The 22,093-nt window shown below is 39.5% G+C and overlaps 1 protein-coding gene across 5 annotated transcripts in view; it reads left to right on the top strand.

Annotated features, from left to right (window-relative positions):
• The first annotated feature begins 11,945 nt into the window (after positions 1 to 11,945).
• Positions 11,946 to 22,093, top strand: part of ST6GAL1 (ST6 beta-galactoside alpha-2,6-sialyltransferase 1) — a 58,454-nt gene continuing 48,306 nt past the window's right edge. For 4 of the 5 annotated variants that reach the window (XM_032225946.1, XM_032225947.1, XM_032225943.1 and 1 more), the window contains exon 1: positions 11,946 to 12,265. The gene's annotated coding sequence lies outside the window, so the exon portion shown is untranslated. Of the gene's footprint in view, positions 12,266 to 15,312; positions 15,449 to 22,093 lie in introns of those variants that run through there. The other variant, XM_032225944.1, reaches the window with a different exon arrangement.

Here is a 22,093-nt window from a genome sequence, read left to right on the forward strand (position 1 = left end):
CTCTGCTTTCTCCCCATTTCTATTCAACCAGGTGCTACTGAGGGAGGTCATTTTTGTTTTGTTTTGATTTGACTTTTATTGAAAACTTTAATTAAAATAGTAAAAACAAATGCAAACAAAACTCAGAGAAAAGGAGATTTAGAAAGGAAATTAAGAAAAAGAGAAAGGAAGGAAAAAGAGGAAATTTCTGATCTTCAGCACAACATGTATAAACAGACTTAATAGCTCATTATCCCCTGTAATGTTACAAACAAATTTCTTCCCATAACCCATTTCTTATGCATATGCAAATCCATAATTCATCATGTTTTGAGTCCTGTGTTAGCAAAGTCTGTAAAAGGTTACCAGAGATTTATAGAATCATGTCTCATTTTAACCTTGGTTAAAAGAAAACACTATAGGAGGATGATCTTCATGTTGCGGTGAAATGACAGACTTTCTGGGATCGCCACCGAATTCTGGTCGCCTGAACGGTCCAACTGGACCTAAACCATCCGATAGAGATGGTGACACGTAGGGTACACCCTGTCGATCCCAGAGACTCTGGTGATCCGGGAAAAAGCCGGCGACTACAAGTCATCTCTTGCCGTGACTACGAGTCAGCCATTAGGATGCTGGAACTGCTGACAGCTCCGTAATGCAAGGGCAGGAGAGAAGCATGTCATTTTGGTGAGAGTTTAAAAAAAATTATTGGAGAGAGAACACCCTAAATTTGGAGATTTAATTTAAAATAAAGACTGATGAGAGAGCAAGCAGCGGATTTAAGGCATGGTCAATTGAAGGTTTCCTTTTTTCCCATTTTACTGCCAGAAGCCTGATTGGTCTGACATTGTAATTCACTTTTTAAATTGGACTGACTCTTTGGACTTTTTTTTTTACTTTCTTCATTGGACTCTTTGGAATCATTGGTAAATCAAGCTTTAACTGTCTAAGAATTTCCTTTTTTATTTTTGCTTAATGAACCATTGTATTTTCCCTTTTCTGGCTTTCCTTTTTCTATTTTTTTAAAGTAAAAGACAGAGTGTAAGAGAGTGGGAAACAGTATCACTGCCACGTAGTGGATTTGAAACAATGTTTTTATTTTTGTATGAGTGTTCGGAGAGAAGCTGTTCCTTTCAAGGTTACCTAGTCAAGGCTTGATAGTGAGAGGAACATGGTTGTTTAGACAGGTGTTCCTTGGGAAACTCTCAGTGTCTGGAAATTTACCTTGAAAGAATAAATAAAAAAATTAAGGGAAAGCTCAGAGTGACCTTGGAAAGGCTTTCACCTTATAAAAGCTTTGAACTCTTTTTCCTTTTTTTGGTGGCAGTGTTTACCTTACTCTGCTTTGGAAGTTGTGACTCCTTTCTGTCCACTTTTTCTTTTTTGAATTTTTTTTCTTTGTTAGATTGCTTTAAGTGAATTGGACTAAGGGAAATTTTAAACACTTTTTCTTTTTTCCTTTTCCTTTTTCCTTTTCATAATGTTTGCATTTTCATATTTCTATATTTTTATTTGGGGATTGTTGTTCCTTTTCTCCCTTTTTGCTCCCCCCCCCTTTTTTTCTTCCTCTTCATTTTTTAATTAGAACCAACTGGACAAGGGCATAGAAGAGATTAAAGATTTTTAACTTTTTGGTTTTTTATATTATTGTATATTTTCCTTTTTCTTCTTTTGGCTTTTTCTGTTGCCCCTTAACTCCTGTTTATTGTTTTATTTTTATTTTTTGACCCACATTAGGCAGATTAAAACACAAAAAGAAGATGAGTAAAAAAATAACAACTCTTGGCTCCGCAACAACAACCCCCTCTTCTTCACCTGCAGGAAGACAAAGATCAATACAGACGATGCTTCAACAGGAAAAAGACAAGGAGTAACATTAGAGGCAATTATGCAAGGAATACAAAAATTACAAGTAAGAGCGGAGAGCATTGAAAAGAGAACAGAAACTATTGAAAAAAGAACAGAGAACATGGAAAAGAGAATTGAGATGATAGAACAATGAACAGAAAATATAAAAGACAGATAAAACAGAAGAAAAAATTGAAAATATTCAACAATGGATGATTTTACCTGAGGACAGGCTACAAAAAATTGAAGAAAAGGATGAACAAAGAGAGAAGAAAATTGAGGACATTGACAGTAGATTGAGTACAGTGGGAAAAGATAACAGCAGAATATTGGGATGCGGGATGGATCGGTCAGAATTTTTCTTAAGATTTCAAAATATAGAAAAAGGAGAGAACCTGGCACAAATAATATCAGAAATTCTGACAGATGTGTTAGAGATAACCCAAGAGAAGATGATGGATGGTATAGATGAAGCATTTTGAGTTTACACAAGATATGCAGCGAGAAATGCTCTCCCAAGGGAAGTTCATGTAAGATTTACTAAGAAAATAATCAAGTCACAAATTCTACAAAAAAAAAGAGATAGAAAACTGGAATATAAAGGCAAGGAGATTGTAGTTTTGAAACAAATTCCAAGAAGACTGAGAGAGACGAGAAGACAATATCAATTCCTGACTAAGATTTTACTTTAAAAAGGCATCAATTATAGATGGCTTATACCAGAAGGTTTAATATTTGCGTGGCAAGGACGAAGATACAGAATAGATACAACCTAAAAAGCAGAAGCATTCTTCATAGAGCACCTGAGAGGGAAGGCTGAGAAGGCTGGAAAAGAAGAATTATTGGTAGAACTCTAAGAGGCATCCACAGACGAGACTGAGAAAGTAGAAGGTGCTATAGGCAGGATTGAAACAGAAGAAGGTGCTGTAGGTGGTGTTGATATTAGAGAACTTCGAGAACCGAGATCAACTAGAGCTATAAATCCTACTTGTAAAATATAAACATGGAAGAGAAAAAATGATTACAATCAATATAAATGGACTTAACTCAGCAATTAAAAGAAGAATATTTCACAAATTAGAAAAATTAAAATTGGATAAAATCTGTCTACAAGAAGTGCATATTCAAAAACAGTATGAATATTTATTGGTGCAGCAAAACTTGGGAAAATATTTACCGCATTGGAAATCTGTAAGAAAAGAGGAGTGATATTTTACATTAAAGACACAATTCCAGCACCATCACAAGATCCCAGTCAGGATTGAATTCCCTACTGGGAAGGATAAAAGACACAGAAGTTCATGCCGTGTGCTAAAAATATTGCATTGGCTGAGATTCAGAACCTTATCCTATGGTGGCTCTCATTTACTTTCCCATCGGTCACTTCCTACTTTTGTTGTAGTAGCCTCTACATGTTTCCAAGGAAACTTCATAAATTTCTGCTTGTTTATCCTTTTCTTTGACGTTGGTGATGATGGGAGCAAAATGTGGAAGTACTGCAGAGAGAAATAAGGCCGAATAAGTACTCCAGATGGAAATAAGGTGAAATAAGGCTCCACCTCCATCTTCATTGGTCATGGTGTCCAGAGCAGAAGATGCACAGGTATTTCTGCCAAGGAACTGTGTCCTAAATTAGCACTCCAGATGGAAATAAGTTGAGCAAACACATACATTAAAAATATAGTGATTAGTGATTAGATAATATCAGTATATTTTTAGCAGGTAATGTTATTTCCAGCGAGAAAGCAAAAAACTAGCATATCAATATTATTGTCATACTATAGTTCAAGGCAATGCAGTCATACCTCTGGCAACTTCCCTGTTATTCTGTACTGAAGCAAATGCATATTTCCCAATAGGAAGTTACATTTGTAACTGAATTGTGTATTATTTGGATTTTCAAAGCAGAAGATATTGTAAGTAAAAAAAACAACCCCTAGAGGTCAGCAATCCATTTTAGTTTGCATATACTTTCAGGAAGAAGGTTGGATGGAAAGCAGAAATGTGAGGCAAAAAGGCACTAAAACAGAAGAGAACATATTTTCTGAAATTACATTAGAGCATTTCAGCTGAAAGGTGGGATATAAATGCTAGAAAAGAATAAATTTTCTTGACTTTTTTCTTGTCAGAAGGTCGTATAAAAGGAACACATAACTCTAGGACACTGCAAATGTCATAAATATGAGTCAGTTGCCAAACATCTTAATTTTGATCATGTGATTATGGGAATACCTCAATGTTCATAAGTATGAAAAACAGTCACTTTTTTCAGTGTCATTATAACTTTGATGGTTACTAAACAAACAGATGTAAGTCGAAGACTACCTGTATGGGGTAATATTCTTCCACAGTAGAGATCTTTGCTTAAGACAAGAGTACATCTATTAAGCCAGGGCTCCCCAACCTCTAATCCGTGGACTGGCACCAGTCCCCAGCATGCCAGAAACTGTGCGACACAAACAAGTGAAGCCTCATCCATGGGAAGCAGGCATCATGTGAAACCACGCCCCCTCCAGTCCACAGAAAAATATCTCTCCACAGAACCAGTCCCTGGTGCCCAAAAGGTTGGAGGTGTGGCACTGTTTTAGGCAACTATTCTTTTGTAGTTAAATTTTTTGGAAGGTTTTCTTCCTTATTCACTCTATCTTGATGTTTGAATATTTTCACATATTTTGGAAGAATTATTCTGAGAAAGCAGTATTTTCAATGTAAATATTTCAGATTTTTTATCTCAAGGTAATATTGATATATTAATGATTTAAAAACACCAGTGGATTTGAGGAAATGTTGGTACACTTAGAGACAGATATCCATGTTAGTAACTTTAAGAAATTTCCAGCAAATCAATAAATTATTAAGGAAATTTCATGGGAAGAATTCCTACATTTTCTTAATCTAAATTAGAAGTATCATAAGGCTAACTTTCCTAACTTTCAGCTTTAGCACTGTGCATACACAATCAGTTTTTTAAACTAAGTTGTCACAAGAAGAATTTCTATTTTCTAAAACTGGGGAATATCAGTACATCCAATTAAAACATCTTTTTTAATTCACAATTTTGTTCAAATGCTTTAGTTGCACCTAAAATTCCTGATTTACTATGAATACTGAAATACATTATAGTCCTCAACTTACAACAGTTCATTTAGAGACCATTTGAAGTTATAATGGCACTAAAAAAAGGTGACAGGTGACAATTGTTCACACCCATGGGCACAAGGTCAAAATTCAGATGCTTGGCATATTTTTGAGGGTTGCAGTGTCCTGGGGTCATGTAGTCATCTTTTATGACCTGACAAACAAAATCAGTAGGGATGACAGATTCACTTAACAACTATGAAAAGAAAGGTCATAAAATGGGACAAAATTCACTTTACTGTCTCTCTCTTAGCCACAGAAATTTTCGACTCAATTGTGGTCATACAAGTACCTGTACAGATTTATTTTATGTCTTTTGTTAGGTAAGCTCCCCATTCAGGGAAGCTTTGTGAGAGTTTTGTTTTTCATTAAATAACCGAAACCGTATTGTGAATAATGATCCCTGATACTTAAAACATGACAGGCATCTCCCAAACTGGTTTTCAAAGATCCTATTATATCAGCAAAAACAAGAGGTTCCTTTGCTTTAAAACCATTCAGTCTGTTTGCAGGAATAACTTTGCTCTTCTCCTGATTGCAAACATTGCTGTTTAAATGTTTTAGTTTTACTCCCTCTGACAATTTAACAGTTTGTTGTTTGCTTGAAATTAATGTGCCCCATGCATCTATGTAGTAAATGTATACATTCATCATGTGGTTTCACATTATCATAAACTGAGTTAGTTATCTGGGCATCAGATATTGTTGCATAGTGATGTGGGAATAACACAGGAGCCATGGATAGCCAGTAAGATATTTATTAGCACCAGATGACAAGCGATTCAAAGATTTCCCTTCAACTGTCAGTGTATTTATACTCGAGCCCGAAGCAACTGTCAAGCCCAACTGTCACGAGGCCAGCCAATCAGATGCTGTGCCTTGACCAACCAATTAGAACGCAACACAGGTTGTTGCTGGGTTATAACACTCCTTCCCCCCAGTTATTTGTATAATAACCATTCGATTGTACATTATACATTTGCCCTTCTGTGTTGTACAATTCATTCACATTTTTGTCTTCCTGTTTTACCATTTGCAATTGTGTTCTCTCCTTCCCCCCAGTCAACCTGATAACTGTAACCACTTGTAACCACTTTAATGTAATGCTTAACTTTGTAACAGAAGTAGAAATTTAGCAACTCTGTCCAGGAACATTCTGGGACTAGTAGCTTCAATTAGTTTAGTAAAATTCTTTCAGTTTATTTTTTTCTATTTTCCTTACCCCCCAGTGCCTATTCACATTTTATTTCTTTATTTACATTTTTTTTTCTATTTTTCCCTCACAACTATTTTTCCCTCACATTTCTGCGCATGCCCAATGAATTCCCCAGTCCAGGCTCGTTGAAGGCCTCGAGCAGTGTGGGAAGCAGGTTTGTATCTTAGGAGACAGGCAGGACAGGAGAGTAGGCCCTGCTAGAAACGAAACGGAGCGGAGGCAGGAGTCGATGGCGCGGAGGGCGAGCCGGCAGCGTGGTCCTGGAGAACGGAGGCCGGTGATTAGTCCGAGCTCGGCTCTCGGCTTCTGCAGCAAGTAGAGGCAGCTTCCCTGGAGGTTGACAGGCTGTCTTCTCGGGTAAAGAGGCAGGCAGGCGTTGCAGGCCGGCAGAGTGGACAGACGGATCCGTGAGGCGCACGGACAACCCAATGACCTCGGGCCCAGACAGTTGACTAGAAACTGGTTTAGCTGGGCGCATGCTGGCCTCGGGTCCCAGCGGTCCTTCACGTGCTGTGCTCCGCGGGTACAATGCTCGTCCTTGCGCACTGGCAAGTTGGCTGAAACGGGCGGTGGCCACACCTGCTGCTGCTGGAAGGTAGCCTTGGGTAGCCTCTGAATCTCTGCTAGGCAGAGGTGGCTGCGACTGGCTGTTTTTCTTGATCCAGGCCCTGTGGGAATCGCAAATCCCATCCTCGTCGCCAGTTGTTGCATAGTGATGTGGGAATAACACAGGAGCCATGGATAGCCAGTAAGATGTTTATTAGCACCAGATGACAAGCGATTCAAAGATTTCCCTTCAACTGTCAGTGTATTTATACTCGAGCCCGAAGCAACTGTCAAGCCCAACTGTCACGAGGCCAGCCAATCAGATGCTGTGCCTTGACCAACCAATTAGAACGCAACACAGGTTGTTGCTGGGTTATAACAGATATAACATATAAACCATTTGTTAATTTGGCAGTAACCCTATTATCTTCTTTTTCAATTATATAGTTATCTCCCCTAAAGGTTACTATATAGCCAATATTAACTAGAGCCCTTACTGATAATAAATTAAATTTCAGTTTAGGTACATATAACATTGGTAACTTCTCCTTTAGGAATGAACAACATGCATTACCTTCACCAGCCACCTTCACCTTCCATCCATTTGCCAAAAATACACATTCCTTGCTCGTGGTCATTTTTACAAACCTTTTTCTATCTCTAGCAATGCACTGTGATGCTTCACTATCAATAACCCACAAATCTTGGGTTACTGGTGCTTTGCTAGATATAGCCAAAGTAGACATAGCCAAGTTGACATTAGCATTTTTTCTAGCTCTTCTGGCATTCTGTTGTTTTGCCTTTTTACAGAACCTAGCAATATGTCCCTTAGCCCCACAAGAAAAACATTTTCGAATAGTATAGGCAGTAAAAGGTGACTCCTCATGTTGTGGTGATTTCTCTCTCAGTTGTTCCCTCTCCATCCTTCTTCTTGACTCTTCCAATAGTCGTGCAGTTATGTCAGTCAATGTTAGTTTATTTCGGGTTAGGACTTCAAGAGACGACACAAAAACATCATAACTCTCATCCAGTGAGGAGAGTATGATATAAACTTTATGTAGCTCAGAAAAGATTAATTCTTTTTCATGTAGCTCCTGAAAAACCCCTTTCATGAAGTTTAAATGAGCTAACCTTTCTCCACCTTTCAGAAGACATGCCCTAAACAGTTTTCATGTAAGATGTATGTGTGCACCTACAGTGTCACGTACATAAAACCTCTTAAAATTCTCCCAACATCTTGCAACAGAACTTCTCCACGAATGTGTACTAACTGTTGGTCATTCAGTGTTAGACCAATAATACACAACGCCCGTTCGTTGCATCGCTGAAAATCTGCTATCTTCTGGGCATCATCATCATTATCTGGATTCCAAGCAGTTACATCCGGTGGATTCTGTACAGCATCCCATAAACCTTCCCTACGCAGGAGTAGACTGCATTTCATAGACCAGGAAACATAGTTTGTTCCATCCAACTGGGTTATCATCGATAGACTTGTTGATGGGTCGCTCGCCATCTTCCCCAGGATAGTACAATCAGCTGTCTATATGCGGTATTGTGTATCAACATCAACTCTCCTTTAGCTATGTCTGGTATACTCTGGGCCCATAACCAGTGTTAGGTAAGCTCCTCGTTGGGAGCGCGAGTACATTCAGTGAAGCATTGTGAGAGTTGTGTTGGAGAACACACAATCCAGCATACAGAGACCCTGCAGTTTAAATAGGCTTTTACTTTCATGGAAATAGAGGTATCAGAGTCCATAAAACAGTCCAAGTCATACACAGATAACTCAGTCAGTCATCAATGTCTTTCAGTTAAGGGATAATCCAAATAACATAGTCCAGTATCATATAATCAGTTCGGAACTCAAAGTTTGCTAGCAGTTGCAAAACTTACAATAGCTCACGGCACTTCCAGATCAGCCCAGCATCTAACAAACAGAGAGCTAACAGTCATTCTGGCTCCCTCTTATGGCCGAGTAAGGAAAAACAGCAACCAATCACATTTTACAGTATGATTTAAAGAAACAGGTATAGCATTGTTACATGATTTATATATTGCCAACCCAACTGTTAGAATTATATTCCAACACCTATGTTTTAAAGAACAAATTAAATGGTATTATTAGGATGGGTATAATAGTTGCTAGAATTTAAGTAAATAAGCTTGGTAATTCCCCTTTTAGTATATTAGTTATTCAGGGCTTCAATATATTTCTTTAGTTGATGCTAATTTATCAAAACATTTTTTCAGGTTAAGTGGACAAATCAGATAATATTCCAATATCATTTGTCTTTCAATGCCATTAGAAGTATAAAATGATACAGCTATGTTATCAAGTAGAAGCTTAAATAGTATAGTATTTGAATTGCTACAGATCGGATGGAAGCATGAATGGTTTACAAAAAGACAAAAGCGCAAAGAAGTATGTTGAATAGGGCTGATGTAAACAAAATTTAGTTGGAATTCCTTTCCTGTTTCTTAACTCCTGCCCTTTTTTTTGCTTAATACTTTTTTTCTGCACACTGCTTACCCTGAAAAGGAACACCAAGGTGTGTAAATATGTTTGTAGCTAATCCAAACAAAATTCCCGAAGAGCAAGAACGTGTATAATTGAGCGTAGGTAGGACAGAGAAATATATTCCTGAAATCCTGCTGTAATTTGTTGTAATACATAATATTTGCAATTTTTCTGACAGGTGGACAATATTCTATCTGAAGTAATGTTGAATTGGGGTGCGATTGCCATCTGAGAATGGAAGGCACTATGTGAATGGGATAATGCAAATGGTAATTGACATCACTATTGTACAGTGTGGATATCTTTCATCTTTTTGAACATTATATCATTGGTTACCAGAGACTATTTGCCGGCAAATGCAACCCAACACTTGGCAAATGCATACAATGATCATTGGTGTGTACTGTATATACTCGAGTATAAGCCTAGTTTTTCAGCCCACTTTTTGGGCTGAAAAAAGCCGCCTCGGCTTATACTCGAGTCAGTGAAAAATTTGCCCGAAATGGAGGAGAAAAAGGGGCGGGGCCATGCCGCTGGGTGACACTCGTGAATGGCCCAGTGCCCCTGTGAGTTTCCCCTCCCTCTGTGTCAGTTTGCCGCGCAGCGCGCACCGCACCATCCCCCCTCCTCACGTTCTAATGTAATGCAGGGCTGTCTTACGATTCCCCTTCCTCCCCCTCCTGCCGCTCTGCAACGATGTCCCACCTCCTCCTTGTTATGGCAAGCAGCCACATAGCGATGTCCCACCTCCTCTGGTACAGTGATCCAATGATAGGAATCACTGTGCCGTGTGTCATAGGAGGCGGGACATCGCTCCCGCGGCTGCACGGGACATCATCATCACAGCGGGACATCAGCATCATGAGGTGAGTGAAGTATTTCATTGAATACACCGCTAGTTTACTGTTTTTCTTTGAAATAAATATTCAAAAACATTATTGGTATCTATTTTTATTTTTGAAATTTACCGGTAGCTGCTGCATTTCCCACCCTAGGCTTATACTCGAGTCAATAACTTTTCCAGTTTTTTGTGGTAAAATTAGGTGCCTCGGCTTATATTCGGGTCGGCCTATACTCGAGTATATACGGTACTTTCCTTTTTTAAAAAATTTTTTAATTAACAAACATGTAAAATACACACACACAAAACATAAGACGTACATCACATTTACACAATACAATATGAACAGAAGCTTCCTATTTTTTTCTAAAAGCAATTATCGCCGCTCACTTTATATTATTTCCTCTTCTATTGTATTTCATTTGGATTTCACCATTCTTAATCCTTTTGGTGTGTACTTTCATTGTTGACCGACTCTTCCACAAAAGAGTAGTGACAGAGTACTGACAGAATGGATGGAGGGGTGGAGGAAGGAGGAAGGAGGAAGGAGGCTTTGTCATGGCTGCAACTGCTCCACACCCAATATATTTGTATAAGAGAGAGAGAGACTGGGGCAATGACCTGCCTTAATATTTCTAAAACTCAGCCTTTCAGAGCAGCCACCTCTATCTTCATTGGTCATGCTTCTAGAGCAGAAGATGCACAGGTCTTTCTGTCAAGGAACTGTGTGTCCCAATTTCCTGCTTCCAATTTGTTTCTAGAGAGCTGTGGTGGCTGGAATGCAGTGGTTAGAATGCAGTACTGAAGGCTACATCTGCCGGCTGCCTGCAACTTGGCAATTCGAATCTTGCCAGGTTCAAGGTTGACTCAGCCTTCCATCCTTTCGAGGTGGGTAAAAGGAGAACCCAGATTGTTGGGGGGCAGTAAACCGCTTAGAGAGAGCTGGAAAGCACTGTGAAGTGGTATATAAGTCTAAGTGTTATTGCTATAGGGCGGCAAGGGGATGAGCAGGACATGTACTCTGACAAGTTCAAAGGCTCTTTCTTTCTTTCTTTCTTTCTTTCTTTCTTTCTTTCTTTCTTTCTCTTTTTCTTTCTTTCTTCTTTCTTCCCTCCACTCCTTTGGCCACCAATTTTGATCAAATTCGCAATTCGTATACTGTTTTCTACCACCATCTCATCAAGCGGAATCACACACACACACACACACACACACACACACACACACACACACACACGTTGTTGGGGGGGCGGGGGAGGTTGAATTACCCCGCCTCACAGCAAAGACGCGGCGCAAAGTCGGCGCTGCATGTGTTCGGTCCCCGCTTACGCCGAATCAAATCCGCGGCCGGCGGGACCAAGGGGTTGCATTGCAAAGCCGCCAGTCCTCTTGCTTCTTCTCCAACTCCCTGTTGCTCCGCTCCGTTTCCTTCCCGCGAATTCTGTTTCCCCTACCCACCCATCTTGGGCGCGCTTCTTATCTTTCTACCGCAGGCTTTCTGCGTCGCCGTCTTGTCGGGCTTCCGACCTCACATGGGAACGGCTGGAGAAGTCGCAGGGTGAGCGGTTGAGGGCAGGAAGGGCGTGGGAAAGAACGGCGGGAGGCACGCTGGCTGTAGCAAGCTGGATTTCGGAGACAATGGGGCAGCCCTTCTCCCACCTCCCCATCAGAGCAGGAGAGGAAGCGTAGGAAATCGTGGAGCGGGGCAGCTCCTGTATTTTTGTGCGAGGCATCGTTTCCCTTTCCCCGGCCTTGGACAAGGCTCTGCCCCCTGCGCGCCCCCCTCGCACAAACACACACGGTGCCCTGCACACACACATCCGTCCGCAGACGCACGTTTGCATAATCCTCCCGCCCACTTACCAACCCACCGCCCTCCTCTCCCACTCCAGCCGGGTGTGTGTTTTGTGGCGATGGGGGTCAGGCTTTCGTTCAGGCGGGCAGCCTTTGTGCAGAACGGCATAAGGTGTCCGCAGCTGTACAGGACGCAGCTTTTAAACGCCTGGATTTTAAGGCGGTAACAAAGGCAGAAAGAAAGAAAGAACGAACGAGCGAAAGGAAGGAAGGAGGGAAAGACGCACAGGCGACAGGACGACTCCCTGGGCCGCGGCCAGAGTCAGCAGCAGTAGGACCAATAGCAATAGGAACAAACGGGGAGATACAACAGTTTAAAGTGAGTAAAAAAATAATAAAAAAAAATACTCCACCAACTTCCGAGGATTAATCTTCGCATACACACGTGCACACTCATTTGGACTACATATCTGGCACATGGGTGACTAGGATGGAAGGACATGTTTTCTTTGCCCCCATCCTTCCTTGCGTTTTCACCGGCGAAGCTGCCATTTCGGTCTCTTCTGCTCCGCTAGTTCCAATTGGCGAGAGGTGTAATTTCGCTATCGCCCCTTTGATCTTCCTTTCCCGAATCTCCGGCAATCTCTTCCAAACTTACTTTGACCCATAACTGTATTCCTTTTTAAAGGGATCGCAAGAGTCCCCCCCCCCCATCTCATGGTCTAACTCTGACCAATGTTCCCGGAGGTGGGGGGAGATGAGTCTTCTGATGCTTAACAGTTGCTTCTGTTTTGTGTCCGTGTATCCCATAGCAATTAGGATGGGGAAACAACTGATACCTGGAGAATTTATGAAAGGGTTAATGTCATTTTAGGTCGTGTGGACATTTCAGTTGTCTTTAGCTTATTAACAAGTGCCAGTTCGTCTCATTTTGCAAGGGCAACTTTAAGTGTTAGGCTTCATGGTGATAATCTTTATGGCTCTTTGTAAAATGAGCTGGGAAGTTAAAGAGCGAAAAAAGCAAACAAGATCCATAAGGTTTGCCTGTACAGTTTGTTGTATGGTAGCAGTGATCATTATGCTACACTGTCTGTAATTCAACCATTTGACTAAGCCCATTCAGGAACAATTAACTCTGAATTTACTTGGTGGATGGATGAGTTGAAGGTGGAAAAAGTTCCAGGTTTAGCCAGCCTTTCAATAATTTATATACTTCTTATTTGATGAGCATTGTTGGGACTGGAAATATTGAGCATTTTTTCTAGAGAAAAGAGCAATTTGCTGACATAATAAATGGGACAAGTAGTATTGCTGTTTTATTTTGAAGATCCTTGCTTCTTTGCCATTGATAATTACAAAATAAGTATTTGTTTTGTGCAATGTTTGATGTTGAAGAGCAGGAAGGTTTTTTTTTACATCTTACTAGCAATGGGCATATCTGCTTGCCCTACGTAGTCTAATCAAAATTGACTTTCCTTAAAAATATGTTTATATCTTACATATTTATTGGAATATATGTTATATATTGTACTTGATCATAATGGAAACTATGTTTGTTCATAAATCCAGAGAAATCTCCATCGTTTCCAGGAAAAAGAAACACTATCATCTAGAATTTAGATTGCTTGCTTAATTTGTAAAATTCACAATGTGTATTTTCTGACCTGATGTTACCTGTCATTTTGCTTTCAAGAGGATTGAGCTAGCAGTAAGGACTGTGAGTTGAAGTGGAATATTGAAATTTGGAATAAAACAAATTTGTATTTTTGTATTTTTTTACTTGTACTTTTCAAGCCATTTTAAATTGCACAGACACAAATAAATTTAGCCTCATTTAATGGGGTTTATACATACACTATTAGGCAATTCATAAGATGGCAACAGTTTTAGATACAGTTTAGAAAGCAATTTAGCTACCAATTTTCATAGACCAAGTTTGGTCCCAATGGGAATTAGGATCCCCACAAAAATACATAGCATGATTACTTTCCTATTTATATGAATAATTATTGTAATCTTATTTATTTCAGCCAATTATTTAATTAGGTAATAATATCAGCAGAATTATAACATGAGAAATATAGACATTGGAAATTAGTAGAATAAAGCAGATGAGAAAATGCTTTAATGGGACATTTGAAGAAGTGTTAGATAGTTTTAGATTTCTAGACTACAAGCTCTTCACATCTATATTTACAGAGCCATGCCTTCTCAACTTCTTAATGATCTTTAAGTACGCAGCTGAGTCCTGTGCTAGATTTTTACACACAAATCACTCCAGCAAATAATTGTTAATGAAAATTCTGGAAGATATGACAGAATTTTTCAACTTGCTTCATATCTTTACAGTGTGTTGAAATTGGATGGATGATTGGTTGGTATGGTTGATTGGTTGATTGATTGATTGATTGATTGACTGACTGAAAGATTTTGAGGGAATGTCAAGTACAGTTTCACAAATATTCAAAGTCAGGTATATATCTTGCATGTAGGAATACAAACTGGTATACAAAATATCCTGTGAAGGATATTTTCAGATTAGGACTAAATAGCTAATGCCTATTTTTATTTATTCATCCATTCATTTGTTTGTTTATTATATCTCTTAACTGCCCATCTCCCTTGGAGAGGATCTCTTGTGGTGCACAATATAATCAATAAAAGTAACATTAAAATCTTTGATTATCACAGTCAGTTGTTTTTTCTGATTTTTGATACTGCTGTAAATTGTATCAATCTAGAATCAGAAGAAAAAAGAAAAAAGGGAAGGAGAGGACAGGAGAGAGAGAGAGAGAGAGAGGGAGAGGGAGATAGAAGAGAAAGAGAAGAGAAAGGAAGGAAAGAAAAAAAGATTCAATTTTGCATTCCGTTGAAAAGTTGCAAAGTAGCAATAGCTTGATAGTTTCTTTTTCTGTTTTTCTTCTTTCTGTGCTATTTCCTGTTATTTTCAAACTGTAAAACTTACGTGGTAGTTTCAATAGCAGAATAAGCACTCCAATTGTTTGCACTGTTATCTGAAATTACACAGAACACATTCCTCTCTGCTGACCAAATTATTAATTTTAAGTTTTCCAATTGGTCACGTAGAAGTTCATATATAAAATAGTTCACTTGACACATTTGTTCTACAGCAGGGGTGTCAAACTGTATTTAATTGAGGGCCGCATCAGATTTGTGTTTGACCTCGGTGGGCTGGGGTAAGTGTGGCCAGGATGGGCATGGCCAGCATGATGTCACTTGTGTTGGGGGGGGCAATGGTGGCCCTAGCACACTGCAGGCAAAAACGGGCTCCTGAGCTCCAATTTCAGCTGCGACAGTCTCCTGCAATCCTCTGCCAGCAAAAACTAAGCTCGGGAGGGTCACATGCAGCCCTTGTGAACTCTGTTTTCATTGGCAGAGGCTCCACAAGCCAGTCCTTCACTATTTCCATGGTGGCCCTGTCGGCCAGATCTAAGCACCCCATGGGCCAGATCTGGCCCCTGGGCCTTGAGTTTGACACCCCTGTTCTACAGTAACTGATAGGTAAAGGTTTGGTTGTTACATGACTACAGTATACGCCCAGGTAAGCTTGATGTGATACTTGCTTATGTTTTAACCATTATTTTGCTGAAATTTCAATCAGACAGATATAAACAGGTGTTATTTTTTTATTTGAACAACAGCTTTTTATAAACCACACATTGTCACTGAAAAGGTTGTTGTTGCTGTTTTCTCCTATGACTACATTTCAATAATTAAATAAGCAGAAAGCTTCAGTGTCTGAATTTCTTATTTTAAAGAAATGATTTGGCAACCCTAAATGTTGATCAATTACATTTAGCACCTGATTACATGCTATAATTTTGTAAAATCTGGTTGGTTTGGTTGGTTGTTTGGTAGGTTGGTTGGTTGTTTGAAAAAATGAAGTAAGATTTTTTTAAAAAAAACACTTACTCATACACATTGTAAAACATGGACTATCAGATGATAAGGTATCATTTTATGTCATATGAATCAGATATTTGTTATATATCATAGGAATATCAACTTCAGAAATCTAGCGATTTGTAAAGTTTCTTCAAGAGCCATTGCCATTGTCAGAATAACCAGCAAGTAGTGCAGATGTAAGAATGTTTTTTTGTTCTTAACATAGTTGTTTTTGCAGCTTGTCTCCCACACTTTTATCTTATGAATCTCAAATATCACAATTCCAAGTATATGGATACTTTCTAATTACTTTACTAGTTCTTGTAAAGGGTTTCTTTACATTTTCATTTCTTTTCTAATGAGTTGTTTTCTTCTTACCAAAAGGCTCTCCTAATATTATGTTATGTTTGATCAAGTGTATGTGTTCTTAGAGTTTAAAGTATACTCTCGTCCCGCTTAGAAGGAAAAGTCATTCAAGAATATCAAGTCCCGTGAGAGGCCGTTCTTGCTGCTGATTTCCTTTTCCATTTCTATTTTTTCAAAAAAGCACTCCCTAACTTTGTACATTGTGTTCCTGCCACTCAGCTTTGCATGGTAAACATACAGTAGATGAAACAGGCTAACAGTGAAAGAAATAAAGTCAACATGCAATGTTCTTCTCTTCTAGTTTTTTTTTTTCAATAGCTGCTTCCTCATGCATAACTGATGAATTTTTGATTGAATGAAGACTATTCTCTAGTCTGCAGGCTGCCTCCTGGTTAAGACAATCTGCCTGGACATGACTGTTTATTTGGTCAAGATAAATGATATTGATTGTATGGATTTTTACAAGCTGTAAAATTTCAAATGGATCTCAATATTACTTAAGCTGATGCAGGTTACAAGGTCTTGTTTGCAAGTAATCATGACTCAGTAGAAAATAGAAAGCTGGTATCATAGAATAGTTTTGTGGCAGTTTTTGTAGCAAGGACACAATTTCGTGCACAAAAGTCCAACGTGAATCTGTGCATACTGTCTGTGATTTTCATTGACCTCTATTGCATTACAAGAGAAATCTGTAGCTGTTTAGCAACTTTGTCCTTTGGAAAGCTAAGATATAATATTTCTCATGTTGTTTTAGTTTAGTTTCTGCAGGTGAATTTGTTCTCAAATCTTGTTTGCCTTTTTTTTATTCTGGAGCTAAGTACCATTAACATAAGGTTTTCTTAGATCATCATCACTGATATGGTTTTGTAACTAAAATTCAGTGTAGTCTTGGATGCAACTATTATTTTCGAATTAATTCCTTAGTTATCAGGGCGGGGCGGAACTGCAGCCGGTGCAGCTGGAGCATGTTTGCAGTAGTGCCTCCCGGTTTTATTTTATTTCATCAATATTTAGTACTCCCATTGGATCCTTTTTTTATTTAATTAACATTTTTTGGTGGAGCTAACAGCGTAGAACATAATACAAAGAAAAACTTTTGTTGCTGCCGAGAATTAAAAAAGCATGGGAAAAAGAAAGAAACGCCATGGCACCAGCCCAATATCTCTCCCTCCAGTGAAGACACCAAAATAACCAAGAATTGAGGAGCTCTTTGTTGGCAAGAGATCTGTAAGTAAAACTAACCCCCCCCCATCCCCAACAATCTGGAGAGATTAGAATGGGACCGGCAAAAAGATGTGGCAAAATAGCATTTACCAGACTTTCCCACTCTGGCAGGGGGGTGGGGGACAAACTGAAAGCCAGCTCTTCTCACAAACAACTAGCCCAATAACTTCCTATATGGAGGCTGAGCTAAAGGCAAAAAAGGCGACCAACAACCAAATAATTCAGAGTACAGAGAGTTTACCTTGGGAAAATTCAACTGAGTTTATGGCAAAGCAATGCCTTTTCACAGCACAAACAGTGGTTTCAATATATGAATTGCCATCCAACATGATGTAGAGACATTGAAAAAAGATTTAGCTGTTTTTCTTCAAGTAGCAATAGCAATAGCAGTTAGATTTATATACCGCTTCATAGGGCTTTCAGCCCTCTCTAAGCGGTTTATAGAGTCAGCATATTGCCCCCAACAATCTGGGTCCTCATTTTACCCACCTCGGAAGGATGGAAGGCTGAGTCAGCCCTGAGCCTGTGAGATTTGAACAGCCGAACTGCAGAACTGCAGTCAGCTGAAGTAGCCTGCAGTGCTGCACTCTAACCACTGCGCCACCTCGGCGCCAGGTACCCCCACTAAAGTTCTTGGCTAACTCCCATATGCAGGATAAGGAAAAGGAAAAAGAACGAAGAGCCAGAGAAACAGTTAAAGAGTCAGATAAAAGGTGGCAGTCCTCTCAGAAAAACAGTCCCTCCCCAGACAAGGCAATGAGAGGAAAAGGTATCAATAAAGAAGAAATCAGGAAAGCATCCCTCCCTCAATTACAACAATCACATCGATGACTACAAACCCAACAGATAGCTTTTAGAATCCATATGAACGCACTTAATAATGGATGTTGGAATTCCAGAAGTGCAATTCTAAATTCCCTAAGCCAGATTCTTCACTGTCACAGGGGCATGATTGATCTCTGTGCTATGGAGTGGTTACCTGAGGCCCCAAATTGGAAGCGGATTCTCCTGTCTTTCAAACAGCCCACCATATGTTATTCAAGATGAAGGCATGTTTAGCCTCCTTCCAAGTCTTTCCCATCAGAGTCTTTGAGAAAAGGGTTACTCTGTTAATAGCTAACATACGAGCTCCCAAGGTGGCTGCCTTCTCCTCATTTTCAACCTTGGAAAAGAGAGAGAAAGACAGTGGGAGTCAACCAGCCCTGCTTGGTGAAGAGATACTTAACAGCACAGAAGCTGGTCTCATTAACGCTTTTGGCGCTCTCCCAAGGAAAGAATAAGACAATATATTATACAAGTTAGAAAATTTAAAGAAATCCTTATTGGTCACAATGAACACAGCAGAGTTGCTTATAGATCTGGTTTCCCCAATAATTGAGCCTCTCACTTCTCCCCCAGAGGACAAGGGATTACATGAATACAAGATCATGGAAAATAGAAGCCAAGACCCAAAGGGGGTATTAGAGATCCCAGTAGAGATGGAGATGTTTTCATCCCTGTGTGAATATCCCATGACACCTTCAGCACCTTCAGCACCAAACCAAGAAACTGAGAGTCGACCCACGTCAAAGCCACCATTTCAAAGAATGAAAGACGACTTAATAATGCCTTGCCCTATACCCAGAGAAGAGGCATCGGAATGGCAATCTCTGTTAGCTGGTGCTAAAACCTCTTACCCTGAACAAGTTCCTCAAGAGTCTACACATGACCTAGACGGGTCCTCCTTATTTTTAAAGAAGGCCAATTCAGTGTGCGATGACATCTCAATCCATGGTAACAACCAGACAACTTCCCTTTGTATAAATCAAGTTTTCTGATGAGCTGCAAAAGATGACCCACTTTCCCTTATAACCTGGAATATAAAAGACCAACTTTTTTTTTTGACTATATATCACAATTTGACATCCTCTTCTTTCAGGAAACCTGGGCCTCCAAAGAGATTCAGTTAGATGGCTATTGGGTTAACTCAATCCCGGCTGTTCCCAAGTAGCGGGGGGAGAGCTAAAGGGGGTATTGTGACATTAGTTAATACATGCTTGCAATTTAAATGTGTACCACTGGCACCTTTCCAGCCATGGGTTGTAACTACATTACTCTTATTTAAACAGGTGGAAATTTTGCTTTTTAATATCTACATTCCTCCACTTAATAAGAATAATGTGATTAACAAGATTTGGGACAGCATAGAAGATTTTATTCTTGGCTGTTCAGCCAAATTCCCCAAAGCTGCAATAATTATAGGGGGGGACTTAAACGCTAGAATGGGACCAAATGATCAAGCATTATTTAATCATTTTAAGATTCACTATGATGAAAATGTAACAGAAGAATCTTTGCATTCCAGACAATTTAAAGACGCTAAAGCTAATCGGGCAGGTTTGTGAGTAAGACAAATGACTGTACGTTTGGATCTTTGTGTCCTTAACGGGTCCCCATGGGGTGACTTTCCAGCAGAATATACTTATTGGGGAGCAGGAAGAAAATCCACAGTCGATTACTGGATAATATTATATGACCCCCTGAAGTTCTTACAGACTGGCAACTGGAAAGCAATCATAATATACTATTCCTTACTCTCACATTGCACCAGAAATCTCTAAGGGTAGGCACAGCCTGCCTACCCAGGTTAGAGACTCAAAATACCCAGGTAAAAATTAAATGGGACGAGAAATATGCTAAGGAAGTTACCAAATGGATGTTATGTTAGCCCCTGAAACCATAGAATTACGTACATCTTTACTAAGAAATGTGTGGAGGATCTTACCTAGAGGGGTTTGAATCCTTAATTTTAAATTTGAATTTGGTTCTCAGTAACAGATCACTAGCTCACTCCAAAAGGCTGGTTTCAAAGAACAAAAAATGATTCGATAGAGATTGCGTGCAAGAATATAAAATATGGAATACAAGAAAAGTAAAAGTACCCCCCTTTGAGGATCACACTTATTACTTAAAGCAGCTGAAAGCACAATATAAGAACCTTCTAAAAGAAAAGAAAAGTTCGGCTCTGAAGGAGTCTTGGCATAGACTAATTACGGCAGTTAGGACAAATAATACATCCCTTTTTTGGTACATCACAAGGGGATTGGGAAAACCTCCCCTACCCCCAACAAATCAGGTTCTGATTCATGCCTGGGAAGAGTATTTTAGGGAGCTTTATACAGATCCTGACTATGTAACCAAGGAGAGCCAAGCTAGTTTGGACCAAACTCCTTACTGGCTCCCTGTTACACCAGACGAAGAGAGCAATTAGGGCAACACTCGGCTATTGCAGGCAAAACAAGCTGGACCTTAACTTTGATAAATCAAAAATTTTAGTTTTTGCTAAAAGACCAATACTCCTGGAAAATAGAAGGACATAGTTTGGAACAGGTAAGAATATTTAGATACCTTGGGGTGGTTTTCCACTCACAAGGGACATGGAAGGCACACCTGGATCACACATTGCAATAGGTCGCCAATAGGTCCCCAAATGCAATTAAACATTTCTTTTATGGAGGTCAGTTAGTACCTGCTGCCTTAAAAGTTTTTGAGGCCAAAATATTGGCACAAATTCTATATGGGGCACAAACAGGAATCCTTGCAAAGAAAGACTTGCTAGAAACCATACAAACCAAATTCCTGCGAGCCATCTTGGCTGCACCCAATGGAACTCCAAATGCCCAATTAAGAATTGAGACAGGCATGCCTCAAATTCAGCTAAGAGCCTGGAAGATGATGAACAATCATTGGCTTAAAGTGCATTTCTTTCGAGAGGGACTGTCTTCACTAGTGTTGACTGACATTTTCCCCTCCCCCTGGAAACAGGCAATTGATCACAAGCTGGGCTCTTATGGGCTCTCACCGTTATTCTTAATGTCCCTAGGCTTTGATCAAACAAAGCAAGTAGTAATTAATAGAATGAATGACATGGAGTTCCAAGAAGAACTAAATAGGTTTCCTCTCCACAGTAGGGACAGAATCAAACAGGGTGTGTGGGAATCGGCAAGATATCTAAATGACCTGATCTTCCCAAAACAAAGAATAGCTTTCTTCAGAGCCATTTAACATTCTTCCTTCAGCACTCCTCCAGGGCAGGTATAAGAGAACACCTATACCAGAATGGGTTTGTATATGTGGTAAAGGAGAAGTAGAAGATAATTCACATGTTCTATTACACGGTGAACTATACAGAGCTTGTAGGTCTGCACATATTATCTCCTTATTAGAGAGATTGCCAGGGAGGGCGGACAATTTTAATCTAGGCTTTCTCCTCTAGGACACTAACCCGGTTACCACATATGCAGGGGCAAAGTTCTGTGCTGCTGCAATGTCCATAAGAAAAAAATTGGCTACAGAAGTATAGTTGTCATCTTGTACCAATTATCTGGACATAACTCTAACAATCTTTGGACCATTGTATTTACTCCTATACTTAACAGCGTTGCACCCAGGTAAATCAGGGAGTGACCCAAACAATCTGAGAACATGTATGTTATTTTCCACTTTTAATCTCAGTATTTTTTTTATTATATCTTAATATCAGTACTTTATATTGTAAAAACTAATGTGTATTGCTGGTCTTTGACTGTAATAAAGATTTACTTACTTAGTTAGCAGGATTATAAAAGCAGATACCATACAGAGGGAGATTTTGTGGAATAGTTTACGTGGACTGACATTCTTCAAACTATTATTAATCAAATAACATTTAAAAAATGTTCTTACTAAATAA

The sequence above is a fragment of the Thamnophis elegans genome, chromosome 10 (assembly GCF_009769535.1).
Source record: "Thamnophis elegans isolate rThaEle1 chromosome 10, rThaEle1.pri, whole genome shotgun sequence".
Classification (NCBI taxonomy): Eukaryota; Metazoa; Chordata; class Lepidosauria; order Squamata; family Colubridae; genus Thamnophis; species Thamnophis elegans.